Source organism: Ascaphus truei, chromosome 14, assembly GCF_040206685.1.
Source record: "Ascaphus truei isolate aAscTru1 chromosome 14, aAscTru1.hap1, whole genome shotgun sequence".
Classification (NCBI taxonomy): domain Eukaryota; kingdom Metazoa; phylum Chordata; class Amphibia; order Anura; family Ascaphidae; genus Ascaphus; species Ascaphus truei.
The window spans coordinates 41,082,327-41,105,322 of record NC_134496.1 but is presented as its reverse complement, the minus strand read 5'-3'; positions in this window follow the sequence as shown (position 1 = coordinate 41,105,322).

Here is a 22,996-nt window from a genome sequence, read left to right as displayed (position 1 = left end):
ATTGCTGAATTTCAGCGCGCATAAATAATGTCAACAACTTTTGGATGCTGATGTGGTGTTAAATTGAGCTAATAAAAACAACTTGTCATCGTACTGCTTTCCCCATTTCTACAAACAATCTCGGTGTACAATTTTTATTAACACATTATTTTTATGCTTTTGTAAAAACTCCACATTGGTCCAAAGTACATTGTTACATCTGTTATATTTCATCACTTTGTTTTTTTTTCTTCACTTCTCCACTTCACGCTCTTAATGATGGCATATTTTTGTTTTCCTGTGTTGGCCGCCTGCCATGTACATCTTTGAACAACAAAAATATGGCAGCAATGAACTGTGAATGGTAAAAATATAATAATCTCCCGATAATTTAGAATTTCTTACTAGGCTCTCAACTGTTCAGGCATCATATTAAAGTTTGTTTGTTTTCTCCCTCAAACAAAGAATGGTTCTAAATAAAAAGGACAGTTTGCTGTAATGTGCCCTAATATCAGGGATGAAATAGTGTGTTCATATAAATATCAGAATGGCCATCAACATAAAATAATGTAACAAATGTTAACAGAAAATGTGTAGCACTGTATCACTGATACATGATATAAATGCTCATAAAAGCAGAAGATATTTATAAAAAAAATGATGAGCTCTGTTTTGATGAAAATGACATACTAATCTTAAATCTTTCCTAAACTATGATTGAAATGTAGAGTTTTCAATATGTATGCCTAAGGCAAATTGTTGTATTTGTAGAACATCTATTTGCATGGGATAATATCTAAACATTGCAATATTATTAACCCAATTCTTCAAATAGGAGAAGTGTGCGCCTTTTAAAGGACGTGGACAGTAAATCAGAAGAATCATTTGGGTATTCCTTTTCTAATGTGTTGAGTGCAACTCTGTCATGTGTTAATAGTAACCAATTACTGGAGATGGGCGACCGTTTCACAAAAAATTGCAAACCGTGGGAAATGTGCTGGATTGGAAAAAACTGCAAACTATTTCAAAGTTTGCAAACAAATCAACTTGTAATGTCGATACAGCCAGAAATATGTTTGTTTTTTTTGCTGGACAGAGACATATTGGCACATTCAATTGATATTTTCATATTTAAATTTGTCTATTTCCCAGGTATCTCTGTGGTTTTCAAAAGGCATCTCTTCATGTGTTGTATAGCAGGGGAGCGTAAACTTTTGCTACTGCACCCCCTTGTCTTGCTTGCCCTGGGTCTCGCATCCCCCCTACCTTGCATCCGCGCCAAATGACGCTGCGGTGTCATGTGACGTCACGTCACGTCATGTGACCCATGCCGGCATTTGACGCATGTGACGTCACAAGGCCCTGCGGCGTTATTTGATGCTACGTTGCCACGATGACGCGTCAACAGCCGGCTGAAGCAAGGTAAGTGGAGTGTTGCAGGGGCCTCACGCGATCCCCCGGCAATTAATTTAAATGCCTTGGGGAAGAGTGCGGGGCCTCTGCAACTGGCCGTGCCCCCCCGACAAATCTCCCACCCCCCCTGAGGGGCGCGCCCCCCAGTTTGAACACCGTTGTTGTATAGAACAGTCTCTCTAGTGAACTTCTTCTGTGCTTTCAAACTTTTTTGGAAATTAAAAAGAAACACAGGTGAACTGAATTTGGGCAAGTTGGCACATCTCTGCCAATTACATACTTTATATCAAACATTAAACAAATATTCTGATAATGCTCAGTTCATCTCCTGAAAGCGTTCAACATTTTAACTACACTCTCCAGAGATTATCGGCCAACCATTCCAATCTGTGGGAAATATTGATCTGATTTTTATATAGGTGAAACAAGATTCTTTTTTTAAATAGCTTTACCATTTGTCGGGATTTTCTCCTAGAGAGGTCACTGGCACAGAAATGAGACTTCACATGTATGGTCCAAAACACACCTCTGTTGAAATCTGATTTTCATAATTCCTTGCTGTCTTACATACAATTTTTTCCCCATTGAAACAACTTAAACCCACCCCTGTCGTAAATCAGCTGCGAGATTGACGGTTTAAAGACTTCTACCAAACGACGTTTACGTTTTGCCTTGGTATATAAATGCACTCATACACACGTGAGTTGCATCAATAGATTCAGGCGGTCATGACGGACGCAACGTGACTAATCACGACTGTCTTAATCCTACATTTGAGTGACAATTGGATATCTGACATTGGCACCTCTTACCCATGCCATGTGCCCTCTCATATCATGCCACTCTTTGCCACAATTATACACATGTAACTCTTAGTATGTGCAGTAGATGACGTCACATGAAATTCTCATTTTTAATAATGTCCTCCAACAAAAGAATAACCTGTGTGTCATCTCTCTCTGGAATGCACCAGTGATTATTCACAAACGGTTTTTTTTTTTTTGAGGCTGAAAGGCTAGTCTACAGTTAGCGTTTTTGCCCTGATAAAAAACACATGCCACTTTTAGTGGACATCCGTGATAGGCCACCCCAATTAAGTCCTCTTTGAAGACCAGCACAGACCCAGGAAAAGGCTTGACAAGTCATAAACCCAATATATTATATTTTTAAACCCAAACTGTATCTACATTAACCCCTGAAGCACCAGATTATCATGATAATATCATGAGATATTATTTTAATCAATCAGTAATGATTGTGTTGATTCCCTTGGAAAATAGATGTATTTTCACCTTTAGATTTTTGTAGCTTCCTTCATGTACTGTACAGAATGAACATTCCTTAAAAAACAAGAAGAAAAGCAACTACTGTAAAGAAGGACCTTAGCGTGTTTGCATATTGGGGCATTGCTTTTGATTCTTCCATGGTGTAGGTTTAGCTGTATAACCTGATTTATGCCGCATGCAAACTCTCCAGGGAATCCGCATAAAGTGGATGGTAAAATAAAAATGACGCCCACTGGGTGCTCACGTGCATGTGAAGAAGAAGAATCAGGCACACGGTCTTAATCATCAATGAAAAGGGGGTTTATTGTGCCAAGAAATCCAACGTTTCGGCAGTAATACTGCCTTTCTCAAGGTGTAGGCTACCAAAAACAAGTGAACAGCAAATATATATACACACCATTACATGCCCCCTCTGGTACTCACCCCTCCCTGCTCAGCTCCACGACATCGACGCCCACGTGGTGACGTCAGCGCGCCTGCGTGGTGCTCCGTGATGACGTCAGATGTCGTCATGTATATCCCTGGTAGCACAACACAGAGCTGCCCAGGGAAAAAACACTGCCACACCACACACCAGTTGGCAACGCCCCCATGGTGACGTCAGCACGTCAGCGCGACGCTCCGCGATGACGTCAGATGTCAGGGGGGGGTGGAGTTGGAGAGGGGGGCAGGTCTCTATCAGTGCAGTACTCACATGTGCTGTGCTGTAGATGTGATCCATCACCATGGGAATACATTCTGAGCAGGGAGGACTGCCATTAATGTAGCCCGAATTATGTTTGGATTCGTTATACATTTGTACATAAACTGTAGTGGCTTTTGTCACCCCAAAACAAGCAGTTCCTGATACCATGTGCTGTGTTTTGACATGGGCAATTGATGGGGTCATGTGAGTAATGAAAGCATCAGTCACCAGAAATCAAAAAGAGTACACACTTAGACTAGAGACACACATGCAGTGCTTGATGCGAAAGTAAACCACATGCACTTGGTGACAATGCTGTGGTAAGATAACTTGGAGAATAATATGTACTTAACTCCAGAATGGATAAGGCAGAGGCACAGTAACATGGGTAAGTACCATATGAATAGAAAAGAGAAAGAGAATATCTCATGTTACAATAACGTAATACACTTTAATAACATATAAAATGGGGAGACTATTAAAATCTCACTTACGAATTTTCCAATAAAAATGTGCATATAAATCAAATTGATCAGTGGCGCTGGTGTCTTTGGCATCAGGATAAATGTGAAGGATGTGCATATTCTGTTTCTGATATTGATATGGTAAAAAAATAATTACATACGACATCTGTACCCACCATAGACTTTGCCATTCGGTTGGCGCAGAGCCACTGCCAGTCCCGTAGTCTTGATTATACACGTAGTTGAAAGGTGACAGCATGCTAGACCTGTAGTTGACAGCTGATGAAGCTGGAAATCGCTTTGGTACATGCAAGCTTTCTTGTATCTGTACATTAAATCCTGCTCAGGCTGCAGGTATCCAGGCGGGGGCTGATAGCAAGGGTTGCTGGTCAGCAGGTTTTCACAGACGGTTGGACCGTTATTGGAAGCCGGTGCTGGCACTAGCGCATTGCTTGCCTGGGACTGACGATTCTTAGTTGGTTTTACCATGATCTTTTGCCTTTTGAACTCTCCATGATCAAAGATACAGGAAAATTCAGGGGCAACACACCAATACCCTCCTCCTGTAACTCCGGGTGCAGGAGCAATACGAAAAAAACGCGGATCGATACATAACTTTTTCCTTATCGCACGCTTCCACCCCAGAGCATCTGGTGAAAATTTGTAAAAGTCATAATTTTCGATAAAATATTGATAAATTTGACCAACTGTGGCCATCTTATCATCTGCTGAACTAATTGCTGACCATATTAAATAAGCGTACGTTATGTTGGGCTTTTTGAACACGGACTGCAGTGGTGTACTCATCTCTGGACCTCTCTGGACAATGAAATAGAACACCAGACACTTTGCATTTAGTTTTTAATATGAAACGCCTAAATAGATACAATGTTGTACAACTTCTTCAGTACCAAGGTCAATTCACAAAGGACCACTGTGGTATTTTTTAAACACCTGCAAGTCGACACATTACTGAAGCGCATGTGCATTACAATTAATGAATATCTGCCACCTGGCGGATACGCGAAGAATTGCAACCAATTAAATCCGAAACATTCTCATTAAACAGATCAAGCGTGGGTGACACCGGCATGATTGCGACATGAATATGGCACGAACGCCGCATGAACGCGGTGAAGCGCGTTGCATTCGGTAAAAGTCACCGGATAATATCCGAGAAGTGTTAAAATAAAAGCGGCCCGCGGCTGTATATATGATGTGGTGGGTGTTGGACTTTAAATTAACTGGGAATGTGTGTATGTTCATTAAATTAACACACATTTTTTTACCGCAGTGTAATTAAGGTGTTGTGATATACCATTATTTATGCACAAGTGGTGTTATTGTCACTAGAGATATATAGAAGGTTCACACTGTTTCATTTCTGTTGTTTCCATATCACTGTTCGACACATCATATTGAGGACCAGCACCAAGGAGGACTTTTTCTTCAATCCAGTTCTAAGAAGGATTTTGGACAATCCAGGAGCCATCCCAGCTGCAGGACGAGAGAATGAGAGAATAAGACACAGAATGTGTATAGCATGAGACAGACTGGATACTATTTGTTATACACGGGGGAAAAAAATCACAAACACAAGTGCGTACAGGATTTTAACAAAGTATACATTATCTGTAAAATCAGAATACGCAAGCTAAATCTGTTTTAAGTGAGGTTAACAGAAAACAGATTAATGCGTTATAAATTATATTTACATTTTATCAAGTGTGGTCTTTGTTCAGGTAAACTACGCACCTACCCCCCTAATAAATTAGTCAGACCAATGATCGACAAAATGAAGCAAAATGTATTTAAATGCATATGTAAAAACTTTTTTTTAAATTAATTGAACTTGTGTACAACATACATTATAAAAGATTTTCTTTTACTTAAGTATTTGAAGCTCAAGGTCAAGTATGGTGGTTTCTTAGAAGTATAACATAGATTTTGAGCAATAAATGACAAACCACCTGGAAAGATTTACTTGAACATTTAATTTGAATGCCTCTCTGATCTACTTATGAAAGTTAATCTACCTTTTTCCTTGTACGTTAGATTTAAACCCAGAGATTTATTTTCTGATTATGGGAGCAGGAAATCTTTGGTCTTTCGAGAGTTATTGTCCTTCACCTCAACCTCACGGTTTTTTAGCCTTCATTCTTTTCACTGCCGTTTCCAGCCATAGATCTTCTTGACTGAGGTATGCATATTTTTGTAGAATTCTGTTAAATGAACAAATCCATATACCGGTCCTTATACAAATTATAGGGCTCTAACACAGTTCATATCTTAATTCTCAAATACCCATGCCCCAATGTCCATTTGCACAAAGACCAGAGATAATCTTCAATACATACTGTATCGGTGAAATCTTGAATAATGCACAATATGGTACTTTACCAGTGCAATAAGTATAGCTAGATGTTACAAATACTGGTTATGGTCATTGTGGGGGGGGGGGGGGGGGTGTTTTATGCCCTTTGATTTGAGGCTGTGGACCTAATGGGATCACAAGGGGAAGAAGTTATTTGCTTTTCGATAGTCCGGATAGCAACAGGGGTCATGATTCACGATTCCCGCTTGCTTTTGACACTAAATACGACCTGGCAATGGTTCAATGTTGTTTGGTTTGGGAATTTAACATTATGTTGTTAATAAAGAAGCTGTGGCCTTTTTTCTCCAGCACGTTGTTGTGTGTGCTTTAACTGTTTGCTTGGGCATGGGGGAAGAGGTTTCTACATGGGGGTATCCCAAAGTCATATAAATTCATGTGGAAATAGAGAAGAGAGGAGACACAGATTGTGTCCAATGCAAAACATTTGATGTCGAAAGCACATGCAAATGAGATGTTGTAGCGATCTTCCTGCATAGACTACATGGATCTCAAGCCATACAGCAAAAAACTCTTCAGTAAAGCGCATTCTGTTTTCAAAATAGTAAAATCACAGTTTAATGAATAGACCCTTTACATTACATTATACACATTATTGTAATTCATATTTTGAGAGAAAAAAAATGAAGTGGAAATATTCTACAGATGTATCCATTGGCCAACATTGTAAAGAACGTTTGTAGACAGTAGGGGAGCGCAGATCAAAATGTTGTAAATGTGAAAAAATAAAAAATATAACATAGTGCAATAAAGTTTTTAACAGTGGGCGTATTTCTCTGTGTTCTATAGAATGGGAACTCACATTTTCCCAATAAATTAGTGCATCTCCAAAACTGTGGCAACAGGTAGAATGGGGTGATCCTTTTTGGTCCTCTTCTTAATGGATGATGTAAGTCAACGCGATAAGGGTGTGGCAATATAGGGATTCAAAACGAAAAACCAAAGTGCAATCCAGTAAATCAACAACTTTATCTATTAAAATCTGAGAGGATGTACACTTACATAGTGTCAAAAGATTAAAGGCACATAAAAAGCGTGTCCTGCTCTCAGGCTTTCACCGCCCTCCTTCGCTCGGATCTCTCGTCGCATCGCGTCACTTCCTGTCGTGACGCGCTTCTGGTCCCGGATACAGCACAATTGTTGTCACTATTATATGCATTTATATTTCCCGTTTTTCACTTTTAATTATTATTGTCACATTCACTGTCATCACTTCCTCCTTGGAGCGCCTTTTTTCTTTTTCTTTCACTGCATTATTCGAATGCCTTTTTATGGGCTTCTTGGCAGCTTATCCCTGCAACAAGGGACTACCAGTGGGAAGACTGCAGTGGTCCTGTTTTTGTGAAGCCCCTGTTTCAGGTAAAAAAAAAAAAAAAAAATTTATGCGATTGCTGCTTCATTTCAGTATAGAAGAAATTATATTTTGTATCCTTGTCCCTACTGTGCTAAAATGAGCATATGTCTTTTACTACTTTGTAGCTGCAGGGAATAGCATCTGGACTCAACTGCAGTTTTGTGGAGTTAAGAACTCCAGGCCATGCTGTATGCCAAGAATCAGTACTAGAATGTTAGGTAATGTTTGCATTTTGGATATGAAATGACTTCATTTCTGTTACCATCACGAGTAATACCAATAAAAAAAAAGTACAATGACAATCGATAGGACTGTGAATGGTGAGATGATTCGTGCATGCGAGTGCTTCTAAAATAACAAATATTGAATAATTCTGCATTAAGAGATGTCGCACAAACAATAGGCATGGTGCCTCAAATTGGTAAATGTGAACGCTTGCATCTGCTGTAGCAGACAACTCCGTGTGAATGATCAGCTAATAATAAAATATCTATAGTTCTAAAGTCACCAGACATTTGAAGTTTTAGAGTTTAAAAAAAAAACTTATTTGTTTGAAGCTTTGAAAGAAATAAAGCTTTCAGGCAAGACATTTAATGCAATTAGATTTCAAAACAAATTAAACGCACTAGAATTTCTGAAAGGCATGATTAGATAAGATTGCACATAATTATCAAATCCTTTAAGTACAATAGATTTTGTTGTGTCAGTGAGGCAGTAGCAGCTGTTGATATGAAGCTGTAACATGTTCCAAAACTCATTAGTTCTTATGGTGACAAATTTATTGTTTTTTATATTTTGGATATGTTGCTATAAAAACAATACCTGCACTGACTAGTTCTCATTGCTCTGACTTTAAACTATTTCTTGATCCAAGCATCTTGCAAATGGGAAAGGCTGCCAAAATGTGTCACATTTCAATCATAGGTCATTTTAACTCCCTTTGCATGCACTGAAACCTGCTGAAGAAGGATTTGTCACCATGTCAACAAATAATGGAGATGTACACGGATATCTAAATAATTATGTAGAACAGTTGTGATAATATAGTCTCAATATTAGACCCAAGAAGCTCAATTTAAAATTGTAGGCTTGTATTGAACAGTCATCATAGAATGAGCGGGTTTAAACTATTTTTAGGGAAAATGCAGCTGATGAGTAATGATAGTGTTGGCGTTGGACTCCTTATCAGGGTATAGTGATGTACAGAAGTGCAACTCCTTGTTACTGTGGCTGAGCTACAAAAGGGAAAAGCCACTGTAGAGACATTTCCAGCTGTGGCTTATCCCTTAAAGGGGCGGTTCAACCTGCTCTCTTATTTTTTTTGTTTTTGTTTTTACTATTGTTTTAATGTATGTAATGAAAGAATATAGGTTTGAAAAAAAAACTGCTTTCCAGAACATCTGTATAGGTGTTGATTGTCCCAGTAAATTGTGCATTTTCCATTTCTTCGGGAACACAAACTTCCACAGGGAACCTGCAGCAACTCAGACTGCAGCGTGACCAGGTAGTTGCAGTCTGAGTCCTCAACTACATGCTATTTTTTTTATTATTATTATTATGTGTTAATGTGTTGAATTTTGAAAGTATAAGTATGATGAGCAATACCAAAAATAATTTTGTGTAAAAGTCTGTTTTTCTGTGTTTCTTATTGGTTTTTTTTCTGTATTGTAATGTTGTTGTTTAATGCGTGTAAATCCAATAAAAAAAACTATTAATAAAAAGAAATCTGTCCTAACGACTATTGTCAATACTCTACTGCTTGAATAGCTACTGTACATATTTACTACTGCAACTCTTGTTAAGAAAGCGAGAGAATGCATATAGCCTTTGTGGATTCAGCAAATCAAGGAATGTATCTGACTTTAGTTTCTTAAAAATTGCAATATTTGTTGCAGGCAAAATCTGAAGTCAAGCCTCAGAAACTCCTCACTCAGACAGACACATGGAAATTGGGAAGTATATGAATTTTTTCTCATAATAAATGTAAATGTCACTTTTTTTAAGGTAGTTCATTAACAATTGTCCGCCATTGCAGATCAACTGCACATTGTATACTGAAACAAACACTGGAAAACTGTGGAACAGTGTATTTGTCTAACATAAGAAATCTATACAATGTCATCTTTTCAGAATTCCATGAATGGAGATTTGATTCATCAGACATATTTCATTATATTCTAAAATCCATAAAACTTGAATAATAAAGGATGAAAATGTCATTGGCACTTCACATACTGTAGATCCAGGAAATGGGCTCTCTTTGTTTAATTTGTTCTCGTCTGGTCTTCTGCTTTAAATGTTGAAATGTGCAATCCACTGATAATTATGTAGAAGAACATTTTTTGGAAACTATAAAGCATATGTCCATAGCACTAATTAAGACAATCGAGTGAATAATAAATCCATCTAAAAGTTCACAAGACATCTGCAAAATGACATTGCTTTGAAACAAATAATTAATGTGAAGGTTGTTTGAATGGAAATTCCAGGGAGTCTCAAGGCCACCAATATCAGAGATAATCATCAGTTCTTTATCAAATGATGTCCAGCATGGGGAAGAGCAATTGAATATTGTCGTCCTAAATCATGCTGAGCACATTAGATAAGCCTTAGGGAATTTCTCAGCACCAGCCTCTGAAACTTGTTGCAAAATATTCAAATTAGAAAAGGACAATGTGAAATATGTATTTATATCAGATATTGTCTGCTATGTTTAATCGAGTCATTTAGCGAACGTGTAACCTATGCCCTTATGATAGCTCTTTAAGTTACACTTGGTATTCAATGCATTTCAACAATATGTCTCATAAGTGCTGCATTTTTCATTTGCAAAGCTTCCTAGTGTGAAAAATGAACCAATGTCCAAAAAAACATTATAAGGAAAAATCCCCATTCTATGCTATTCGACATAGATAGTATCGTTGTTAAATGTAATAGTATTCTGAAATCTTCCTTTAAGCTCTTGCATTGGGTACAGTGACATACAATATTTCACAAAAGTAATAGATCACGACTGGATCCATCCATTTGCCATAGTGTCTTGCTGCAATTAATGAGATGTATGATTTTACCACAGTTATACATTAACCTGAAGTTTGTTTATGATCATGTATGCCTCTGCTTGATATATTTTATCTGGTTGTATACTGTCTATTATCAAAACAAGAACACACCTCATCTCAGAGTGACCTGCCCTGCAACAAGAACCCTTGCGGAAATTAATCCGTGCGTGTATACACACACACCACTCGCCCTTTCCCTCCTGGCTAGCTCAGTCAACAGTCTATCTTCTCCCCTGTTTCCCCTGTTGTCCTTGCTAGCTCAGATGGATCTCCTTTCTTCTCTTTCCCCCATCTCCCAGTTAGCTCATATGACCCTAGCCCTCTTTGCCTTACCGTTCTGGGAAGCTCAGTTGATCCCCTTCCCTCCTCATCCTCTTTCATGCAGCCCATTCCTGAAGCCGAAACAAGGTTTTGCCTCATCACAGCTTTCGGCTCAAAGACATTGGGTCAAGCAGTGGTTGAGATCATTCAGAAATGCAAGAGTTTTGAGGGGGACTAAGATTTTGGCCCCTGAACTTGCGCATCTCTTATTATCTCATCATCATTCATATAGATATAATGTTGGCATTGCTTGCTCTGCTAGCCTAATAAAGATGTTTACTTTGAAGCATTTTCAGTGAGAATTTATGAAAGAATGTGTATTGGTGGAAAAGGCCATTTAGACAATACAAATCACAGTAGCTTCTAGAATGAATTGTAATTGGCATTCATTGGCTGGCATGGATTGCATAAAACGGACAAGGAGGAAGAATTGGAAATAAAAGGGGAACAAATATTGTTTAAATTAGAAGAGTAAGCACAAGCATTTTTAAAAAAATGACAGTGTGCAAAAAAAATATTTTATGATAAAATAGCACCCAAGAAACAGAGATTCATATAGATACACTGGTTCTGAAAATCAAGTTTTCCAATTAGTTTAATTGGATTTTTAACTTGCCAGAAAATTGCTTTCATTCATACATGTCCACCTGAGAGTTTCCGCACTATGTATAGGATATAAAGTCAATGATATACAGCAATAATAACATGGGGGTTATATTGTTATTACCTGACGTGTTATGAAACAGATTTACAATTAAATTAAACAATATATATTAAGACGGTTTGTCAAGCTTACTAATACATTAGAAAAAGATGGATTCGTCTTAATTTACTTGCTTCTATAAAAATATATATATATTTCTGCTTTCAGTTATTTACAGTTTTACTATGATAGTAGACAGCACATTTTAAAAGACTAATATTTCAATATTCAAAGCATGTGTACGTGCCTTAAAAAAGGCAATATTAACATCTTGTAATTAGAAAATATTCCAGAAAGCCCTGGAGCCATTACCATAAAGGAAGCATGACTGAGGGCGAGCTCTTTCACTCGTGTTGTTGTATTTACAGTAAGTTTTTAATATTTTGGTTTTGCACAGGGTTTTGGTGCTATGTGATCTAGGACTGGGAAACACCTGGTGTTACAATTTCCAGTGCACTGCAAGAAGCTTCCTGCAGATGCAGTCACCAGTATTAGATCACATGACTTGGAAAATCTGGGGCGATCTCACAGTAAATGCCTCAACATTTCTGTGAGATTCAAACTGAATGGGACTGCAGGGACCCCTGCTGTGTTAATCCGATGGGCCATTAGGAATCTCACAGAAATTTTGAGGCATGTTCAGGCATTTACTGTAAGATACCTTCGTTTTTACCCAGGCAAGTGATCGGATACTGGTGGCTGCATCTGTAGCAGTTGCATGCTCATGATACATGGATGTTTGATTTCTCTATGGTATCTCAGAGTTTCAATTACAGTCTTTAGATGTCAGTATATTTTAGTGACTGTAGGTTTCCCATTGGGGTCTTTAAGTTGTTTTAATGTTAATGGTGGGGTTTATTAGCATAGGTGGTGCATCAGAATAGGCGGAGTCAGGGTTTTTACATAGTTGGATGTCATGCTTGTAAGGGTGACCATGAATGGAATAGGGTCTGACATACATTATATGCATGCCTGCATAGGCCGGACATATCGCAAGACGAAAATAACTCCATTGGACAAAGATCGTACTCGACTGTATTCCACGAGATAGCAAAAGACCAATACGACGGCCAAATGTAAGATGGGACCATAATAAAAAACTCAACTAGAACTGATTGACTGCCATATAATAAAATATTTCTTGTAGGCAGTAGAGCTAGTCATCTGATGCTCTCTCATTCTCTCTGCCATATACAGTATAACCAACAAATAGAGGTTTTACTTTTAAGACAACTGGAACTGATTGACTCAGGGGTGTAACTATAGCCCGGGCAAAGCTCGGGGGCCCACACTATTTGGGTGCCTGCTCCCCCCCTCGCCCCCACCCTCCCAGTCAGCAGCATATTGTGGACCTTCAGATGCAGGAAGGAAGCACAGAGGGAAATCCCTTCCTCTGCAGGTGGGTGGGGCCTGGGTCAGGGGGCGTGGCCGTGAGATACAGCAGGAAGTACTGAGGGGAAATTCCTTCCTCGGCAGAGCCTCTGCAGGTGGGTGGGGCCTGGGTCAGGGGCGTGGCCGTGAGATACAGCTGGAAGGACAGAGGGGAAATTCCTTCCTCGGCAGAGCCTCTGTAGGTGGGTGGGGCCTAGGTCAGAGGGCAGGGCCTCAAGTTGTGCAGCGTGGGGCTGGAGCTTCAGCTTGAGAGACAGGCTGGGAAAGGTGAGAGGGAAGGGAAGGGTTAAAGCACAGGGTAAAAACAGACATGAAAAGGAAAGGATACTGGAAGGTTGAGACAAAGAGAAAATGAAGTACAAGAGAGAAATACATAAGAGGGAAAAGAGGGAAAAGAGAGGGAAGAGAGAGGGAAGAGAGAGGGAAGAGAGAGAGAAAGAGAGAGAGAGAGAGAAGACAGAAAGCAAAGAGAACAGAGAGAGAAAAGAGAGGGAGCAAAGAGAGAGAGAGCAGAGATAGCAAAGAGAGAGAGAGAGAAGAGAGAAAATAGAGAGAACAAAGAGAGAGCATAGAGAGAGAGCATAGAGAGAGAAAAGAGAGAGAGAAGAGAGGGAGAGAGAGAGAGAAAAGAGAGAGAGAGAGAGAGCAAAGAGAGAGATAGCAAAGCGATAGAGAGAGAAAAGAGAGAGAGAGAGAGAAGAGAGAGAGCAGAGAGAGAGAGAGGAGAGAGAAAAGAGAGAGCAAAGAAATAGAGAGCAAAGAGAGAGAGCAGAGAGAGAGAGGGCCTTATTCAGAAAGCCTCGATAAGGCCCTTATCGAGCACTTATCGACCAAAATGGCTACTCGTATTCAGATAGCCTCGATAAGTGCTCGATAATGGCCTGTATCGACGCGAAATTTTATCGCTATCCGAAATTCGCCGACTGAGCAGCGATCAGCCCCTTATCGACCATTTTCGGATGGTTGATAAACTCACGCGATTCAGAGACCCGCGAGTCAGCTGTAGCGGCATATCGTAGCCCATCGCAGCCCTAAAAGGCGGTCTTCTCCCCAAATCCAATTCACCACAAATTTTTTGGTCAATTGGTGGGGAGATGCCTCTATGAGCTGCGATGTTTCGGGACTTAGAAAAAATCAGGCCCCTTTCCAGCCTCAGATTGATGCCGGGGGTCTCCGGAGCTGATAGCCATTAATACCCCCCCCCCCCCCCCCCGGCATAAATCCAAGGCAGGAAACATGCATGTACAGCAACTTCATTACCTTAGCGGCTAACCGCTAAGGCAATGAAGGGGTTAAACACCCGTGCCAAGCTTACTGTAAGAAACATACAATACAATACAGTGGCTAACGGGGGGTGGGTGAAGGGGGAATTTGGCCCTTAGTGGCTGTTTAGGCATTGCGGGGGGAGTAAACCCCTTTATTACCTTAGCGGTTAATACCGCTAAGGTAATAAAGGGGTTAACCCAACCGCTACCCACACCCATCTTGGATTTAGTGACATCATGTTAAAGGGAATGATGCCAGCCAATAAGAATGGCTGTGCTAAATTTCCCTTTAACATGACGTCACTAAATCCAAGATGGCCGCTGTGTCACAAAGTAATTCAGCCAATCAGAGTGTGGAATTTGTTCCCACGATCTGATTGGCTGAAATACCATCTGACGCCGGCTTTGTGACGTCATCTTAAAGACAAATGAAGCACAGCCATTCTGATTGGCTGGCATCATTCCCTTTAAGTGACGTCACGGCAAAAAAAAAAATTAAAGTCTGCACATGGTTTTAACAGCCAATCAGGTGGTGGTTAACCATTTTGAGGGTAAATGTGACGTCACAAGCCATATTTAAGGCCGTGACGCCTCATTTGAGCCCAAGAAGCCGACGAGACAGCATCGACTGGGATTTAACATGGGGTATTTTGGATTGACAGATGAAGAAAGAAGATAAAGAAGAACAAGAAATGGTTACAGATGAAGATAGAAGAAGGTGATTAAAGAAAGAAAAAAGAAGATTGGGTACCTGAGCCGGATCTTCATGGCGGATGGCATCGGATGCTGTTGGATTCCTTCAAGGTACGTGAGCCTCCTGTTTCCCCGGGAGTCGGAGGGCCACCGCTTCTAATGGTAAGTAATATATTCAATGTTTGTAAATGTCTCTTTTTACAGGTTTAATCTTTGGATGTGTTTTTTGATTTTTTTGGGGGAGGCACATTGACTGATAATATATTAATCGGTACCTCTTTAGGGTACAGATTAACACATTATTATGACAATATTTGGGGAGCATTTCTCGCTTGGTATTGGTGTTGCGGTTTTGGCATTTATGTATTAAGTGGATGTGATTGATTGTTTTTTCATGCTTAATGTAATGAAAGGTTTGCGATTGGTGTTCGTTTGTATTTAATGTTATATTATCTTAGCTAATGTGTTTTATGGTTACTTCAGAGATTGTTAGAATGTCTTTCTTTTTATTTTACTGTTTAAATTCATTAATGTTGGAGTAATTCATTGTTTACATTGGTTAGTGTTACTATTCATTTTGAGTTGGTTTCGGAATTAATTGTTTAGATTGGTTAATGGTTTAATTAATTCATTGTTGATGTTGCTATTGATTGGATTAGCTGGCTACTGTTTTTATTTAGTGACGTGTGATTTTTGGGAGTTTAGTTACATTTTATTACTGTGTGTCTTGTGTATTAATTTATTGTCATTAGGGTGCCCATTGAGTGCTATAGAGGCTTATCATGCCCATATTATTATTATATGGGTATGATGTACCACTATACTACTCAATGGGTATAGGGTGGGTATAGTCAGTCAGGGTGGGTGCTTAGGCCTCCCGGGTTGGTATCGGGTCAGGGTGGGTTAACCCCTTAATGACTATAGCGGTTAGTAACCTCTAAGGTGATTAAGGGGTTAGGGGGCATTAGAATGTATTTATTTTGCATATATGCTTTCTGGCAACGGAGGACAGAGGGACCTGCTGTTGTGGTAAGTATAACTCTATTTATTTACTTTATTTATGTATGCTAATGCAGTGTTTAATAATGGGCAAATAATCTATTATCCATATCTGGATAATAGTTATTTTGCCCATTACTGTATTGTATGGGTTTGGGCGGAGGGGGGGGGCGTGTATTGATGTTTTTTTAAATATTTATTAATATACATTTCTTTAATAGTGTAGAGGTGCAGGGGGTCTCCGGAGCTGAACCACGTTGGTTTTATGTCCGGGGACCCCCTGCTTCCCGAGATACAGGCACCTTTATTGGGTGCCGGTATCCCTCTGCATTGAAATGTCCCGCGTCACGTGACCGGGACATTTCCTTTCATAAGAGATACCGGCACCCCATAAAGGTGCCTGTATCTCGGGAAGCAGGGGGTCCCCGGACATAAAACCAACGTGGTTCAGCTCCGGAGACCCCCTGCACCTCTACACTATTAAAGAAATGTATATTTAAATAAATAATTTTCGGGCGACATTTCAGCTGGGAGAGGCGGTTCTCTCAGAGCAGCTCTCTCTGCAGCAGAAATGAATCGCTGGTTTAGGACTTTTCAGAGACTCGAGGCTCTCGCTGGCAGCAACTCACCTGTTTTGGGCATTTTGCTATAACTGGTAATCGAGCCTTTCTGAATACTGTGATAGCAACGCCCAAAAAACAGTCATTTTAAATTCCCTTTTATCAACCCTCTCTGAATAAGGCCCAGAGAGAGAAAGAGAGAGAGATGATGATGGGGAGAAAAGGGAGAAAGACGAGAGAGAGCAAAGAGAGATAAAAATGAGAGAGAGAAAAGAGAGCGCAAAGAGAGAGACAGAGAGCAGAGAGCTAAGAGAGAGATAGCAAAGAGAGAGAGAAAAGAGAGAGAGAGAAGAGAGAGAAAATAGAGAGAGCAAAGAGAGAGCAGAGAGAGAAAAGAGAGAAAAAAGAGAGAGAAAGCAAAGAAAGAGAGAGAAAAAAGAGAGAAGAGAGAGAGAGCAAAGAAAGAGAGAGGGAGCCATGATTGGGAGAAAAGGGAAAGAGAGAGATATGAGGGGGTCCTGAATTTTTTTTGCCCGGGGGCCCACACATCCACACCCAGTCTAGCTACGCCACTAGACTGACTGGTATATAATTATTATAATCGGTAAAGACAGACCTTTTGAACTTTTTTGATGCTTTTGATACTGTTGATCATCCTTTTATATATATATATATATATATATATATATATATATATATATATATATATATATATATATATATATATATCCCTGCTCCTTTGTCTCTCTTTGACCGCCTCCTCAGTCCTGACACACACCCTTCCCCTTCCAATGCTGACACAATATGAAAGCAGGGGAAGGGAGAGGCAGCTTTATAGGAATGGGGGATTAGGATGGTTTACAGAAAGGTGTTGTTGCCTCATTTTCGGTTCAGGCCTAACACACAATTCTGCCCTTTATTCTAAAATTGTAGAAGTTGGGGGTGTGGGGGGGGAGGGGGTGGATTTTTACAATCCGGATTTGCTCATTTCCATTTCTAATATTTAATTCATCTGCTATGTGGGGGGTTCATGGTGTTGCTGTGAATAATTGGAGAAATAAAACCTACTGTCTGTATGTAACATGGTAAGTCTATTCTACCTGTCTCTCCCACTGTTACGTAAGCTCCTAGTACATTCAGGGTAGTAACAGGTTAATTCTGTGGTTATTACACCCCCTGCAGCCTCCTCTGTGATGGACAGAAGTGAGGTGGTGACTCATGACCAGTGTAAGCCTATCAGGATAGGTACAGATCATGAGCCCGCCCCTTCTGGAAGAATCCTAATCAGAGGAGTGGCCCAAAGTTAGTTTAGTCTTGCTCTGCCTCCCAAGGTAGGAGCATGGTCTGTCAGACTCTCCCATTGCATGGATTAGCTGACCCATCTCAGGCCTAAGGGCCTGAGGGTCATCAAGACTCAGGGCCCTATACTATCGGGGCAGCACCATCTGAAGTCCTGGGATGTTGGACAGTATCACCTATGCTGTATGAAGAGTTGCAGCATGTCCAATAAAGCAACCTGTTCATTATACCTCTGCCTGGGTGTCAGTTCCTGGGCAGGAGGGGTAACGAGTGCAGTGGTGGGGACTGACATCCATATACCAAGGATCCCATCACAGCTGGAGGCGCTGACACCATGAACCAGAACCCAGAGACCACCCAAAAGCCTGTCCTGTTGCCCCTTACCACCGCGGCATGCTAAGCTCTTCTGTACTAGCAGGTATTCCTCAGCACCACACTAGCTAGTAATTCAGTCCTTCTCCCAGTGGGGCGGGGGGGGGGAAATGAGTTACATGTACATTTACTTAAAGCCAATAGCAAAAGAAATACTAGTTATTTCAGTGGCACAAAAGTGGTAAGACTTATTAATGTAATCAGTTTCGACTGTTTCTAAGAACTTCATATTTTGGAGTTTAGAGTTTAGCATTGAAAGTATTCAAACAAATAATTGTGCAAAGGTAGATGCAGTATGTTGGTAGAGCGCCTTGAGCGTAGAGTATGTAGGTTAAAAATAGAGTCAAGGAACAGTTTTTACTGCAGTGTTTAGTTGGCTAATCCCTCTTTGATGATTTAATTGCCAGTGCAAATATTATTCAGCTTTGTTTTCCCCGCACTTTCCTACACCTTTTTCTCACCTCCACTAAATAACTATATATGCTAATCAGACTTTGCTTTTTTATTCCCTGTAGATAAAGGTTTCTATTTACTCTATTTGGAAGTTTTTATTCATCTCAATTGCTTTTCTCAGCTGCGCTTAGTGTACAGTAACTGCAGATACATTATAATTATGGATAGATATACTTCAGCTGCAGGTTTATTCTCACCTTTTTCACTACCATTGACCTCTAGCCGATTTGCTAATTTTGTTATGCATAGGATCTGCAGCCCTTGTGATGTAGATCAATTGTATATATTTGGCCTGTATTCTTTAAATTGTATTTATAAGGTAGAACAACCCATTCCTAGTCAGTGCTGCAAAGTTTAAACCGGAGTCAGTGGAATATATCCCTGACAAAGAACTTCATTCTCATTTTTAAAGTTGTAATCATATGGAGTGTTGATGTATGGGACCCAGATGGGATATGTATAGGTAATTCACATAGATGTAGCAGAGTCCCCTCCTTACCACTGGTAAGGGGTAGCTGCTCTGCTGCTCAGCTGATCAGCGGATTTCCGCACGATCAGGGAGTTGGCAGGGGGTGGCCATTTTGGAGACGGGCACGCATGTGTGGCGGCGGCCATCTTGGATTTGGCTCCGCATAGACTGAAGCGGCACTACGAGTCCCATAATCCTCGGGGGGAGGGAAATCACGTGGGCTGATCCAGCCACAATGTGTGTGTTACTGTTGCATTACACTGGGTATAGTAAAGATAATATATATATATATATATATATATATATATATATATATATATATATATATATATATCATGGTGTTATATTGTTATTACAGAGTGTATTTTGTCCTATGAAGAGTAATCCCGCCCACACTGGGATCCCTCATTGGTGGAGGTGCTGCAAAGAGAGTGAGCTCACCCCAGGCTCCCAGAAGCAGAGGCTCAGGCCTCCTGTGAGCATACAGGCACAGCAGCACGCATAGTCGCACGCGGTTTTCCTTGAGGCATAGGGAGAGGGGGCTACATATATTTTGTATATCCGTCTCTTTAGATGAATGATGACATTTTCATAATGCCAGGCTGAGCGTATGTGCGACAGATTTGTATTAGTTCAAATGATGAAAATGAAATTGAGGAGGAAAGGGGGGTTTTAGGATTTTCTCACGCTGGGACCCAGATGGAACAAACACCCCCTAACCCCTCCGTAAGTCGACCCACCATCAATTCTTCTTCAATTAATATGCATCCAAATGTATACAGGAATATCAAAAGTGTAGGATAATGTCCTGAAAATATTACTCACAACAACCGTCCAGTCAGAACTCTGTGGGCGTGCTTCTCCGATCAAGTAAGCGTAGAGCATCCACCTGCCCCGCAGGCAAGAAGAAAGCCCAGGGTCCCTGTTTTTTTCATAGAGGACCTGTTCTTTCTTCTTACCTGCGGTGCAGGTGGATTCTCTTCTTTAAATGGTATCACTGCTACTGGCTGCAAAGGGGGGGCCTGGAAAAAGATGTCCCTTTGAATTCTACCTAAAGTAAACTACAGTAATGACTCAAATGGTCAGAATGGGACATTTTGGACATTGCCCCTTCGGCGCTATTCACCCTGCCACCGCAGCCGATCTGCCACTGGAATCCCCGCCGCTGCTGGCCACTGCGAAGGTAAGTATTATTACTGTTTAGGGTAGGGGTTAATTTAAGGTGGTTAGGGGTCTTTAGTGCCTATGGTAGGGGGTTCATTTAAGGGGTTTTAGCACTTAGTGTAGGGGGTTATATTGAAGAGTTTGGTTGATAAGTACTTTTGGTTTTAAAATACTTGACTCATGTTACACATTATTTGTTATGTTTATTTTAAATTGTAAGGAATATTGAATCTTCCAAGATAGTATAGCTCCTGTACCCGCCTTATTTATCTTTTTCACGGTACAACTGTTCTTTATCCATGTATCCAAGTCTTATCCTTTCTGATGGTCTGTAGCACTCCCAACATCACAACTGTTTTACCAACTCCCCTTTCTTCTCATCTAAATCAGGTTCCGTTTAATCTCTACTGCTGGTGGTTACTTTACCAGATGCGATCTGACTTAACATTTACTATCTTTACTCGCCTGCATATCTGTACAAAGTAATACAAGTGTCCATGAATAGCTGCAATCCTTCCTTGACTGCTGCTACACCTTCTTTCTCTGATTTTATCATCGGTTTCACGAAGGACACCAAACTTATTCTAACATGTTATTACTATGGGTCAGTGTATGGGCCTTAAGCGGGGTGCTCTGCTCTGTATGTCCCCATCAGGTTTCATGTATATTACACCACCTCATTTAGTGCAATTTTTACTTTTAGTTAGTGTGTACTATTGGTTCACATTATTTGTTTATCTGTTTTTTCTTTCTTCATTATGTCCTTAAATGGACTAAAGGATGTAAAGGTCTCCTGATTGTCTGGCTTTGCCGGCCAATGGGTTAAGCCCTGATAAAATAGACTATGGGTCAGTGTATTATATATAAAACATGCTCTCTGATATTGACAGCCCATAAATATTTCTCATTTACTACTGTACATTGTAGTTTCCTTCACTTTGTCCCCATAAAATAAAAATGTCTTCCCTTTGCATCTCATTCAAGACGAGAGATTTCTGGGGTCAACATGTTATCAATACTTGTTTAATCAGAACATGAAAATACCATTAAATAAATCACTGCTTCTGACGCAAGTGTAGCCCCGGTAAGAAAGGGGGCTATATATCTTTCTCCTACTGGTGTAAGTCCTGCTAAGGGCAGGCCACCAGTAGTTATCATGGGTTTCCCCCGCTTCAAGCCCTGCCTTGATTGATGGAGGTAGGCCCCCTGCCTCTGTGTGGAAGGCACGAGACACAGGGGAGGGCCTGCTGACACCATGAGGGGTGGGGCTGACTAAACTTCGTCCTGCCTGTTCCTGTAAGTGACAAGCAGTTCTGTCCTGGGAGCAGAGAGTGCTGGAGTGACTGACTGGAGAGGTCATGATTAGAGTGACACCTGTGCTTGGAGGAAAAGCTAAAGACCAGCCTGTTTAGAGCTGATAGCACTATATTGTGGTGGACCAATGCCCCTCACCCTGCTCAGGGGGTGAGGGGGGGGATCTTGCCTCACCCAGAGGGTATACACTTGGGGTGGGTGTCGGGGGTATTGAAGCCCCATATAGTCCATCCTGCAGGGGTACAGCCTAGAGGAGAAGGAGTGGAGGACAAGACCCTGTACACTGTACATGAACTGCTGCTGTGTATGAACTGCTGCTGTGTGCTGCTACAGAGAGAATAAAGAGACATTGCTGCTTTTATCAAAGACTTCTGTGTGAGACTGAAATCTCTCACACTGAGATCAGGGCTTCTCTGGGAGGATTTCACCCTACCCCTATAAGGCTCGCCAGAGATGGAGGTGCTGCACCACCGTTGCTAAAGACGATGGAGGCATATACCCCACGAGCCTGTCCTGTTATCCCCAATACCATTGCGGGAGACTCAGGCCCTCCTGTTCCTCACAGGTACGCACCACCATAGTACACGTAGCCAGCCCTCACTACACCCTAGGGATCCAGTCTGCGACCGGGGGGGGGTGGGAACATGGGTTACATTTGGAGGTGAGCTGCTGAGATCCAGAACAGGACAGGCTTTCAGCGAAAGCAGAGCTGGAAGAGATAAGTGCACCTTCCAGGCAAGTACTATGGAGAGTAGGGCATATATGCATACCAGGGGTAGTCAGGGGAGCGTGGATTCCCGCACAGTACGCCCTGGGTGCCCTAAGAGAGTGATGTAAGATGGGTGAGCGGCTATAGCTGTCCTAGTCCCTTGAGGCAGGTAGTGTGAGGCAACTGGGGGGGTTAGCCTGTTAACTTGTCCAGGGACCATGGCCCAGGGCCTGCAATGTGAGTGGCCAAAAGTAGGAGACGCCCGTACCTTAGGGAAATGCCCGGGTACACTAGCCAGAACCCACATAAAACACACCACAGAGTACTTGTAGGAACCGTCAGCGAGTGCGGTGCACAGAGAAGGAGTTCTGCCTAGCCTGGGGTATGCCACATCATATCAGTGGGTGAAAGCATTCAGAGAGAGCATACAGAGAGTGTCAGTGAGAGCAGTCAGTGTCTAGGAACGAGCTATGCACTAGACACTGAGAATAGTGCAAATATACATTTGGAGGGCTCATCAAAGATGGCGGCCGTCACTACATGTGCTCCGCGGAGCATGAAAGAGTTAAAAATGGCGACAGCAGCGCCATCCACGGCCCAGCAGCTAGCAGCCATCCCAAAATGGCGACTCCCACCAATCCTGGATCG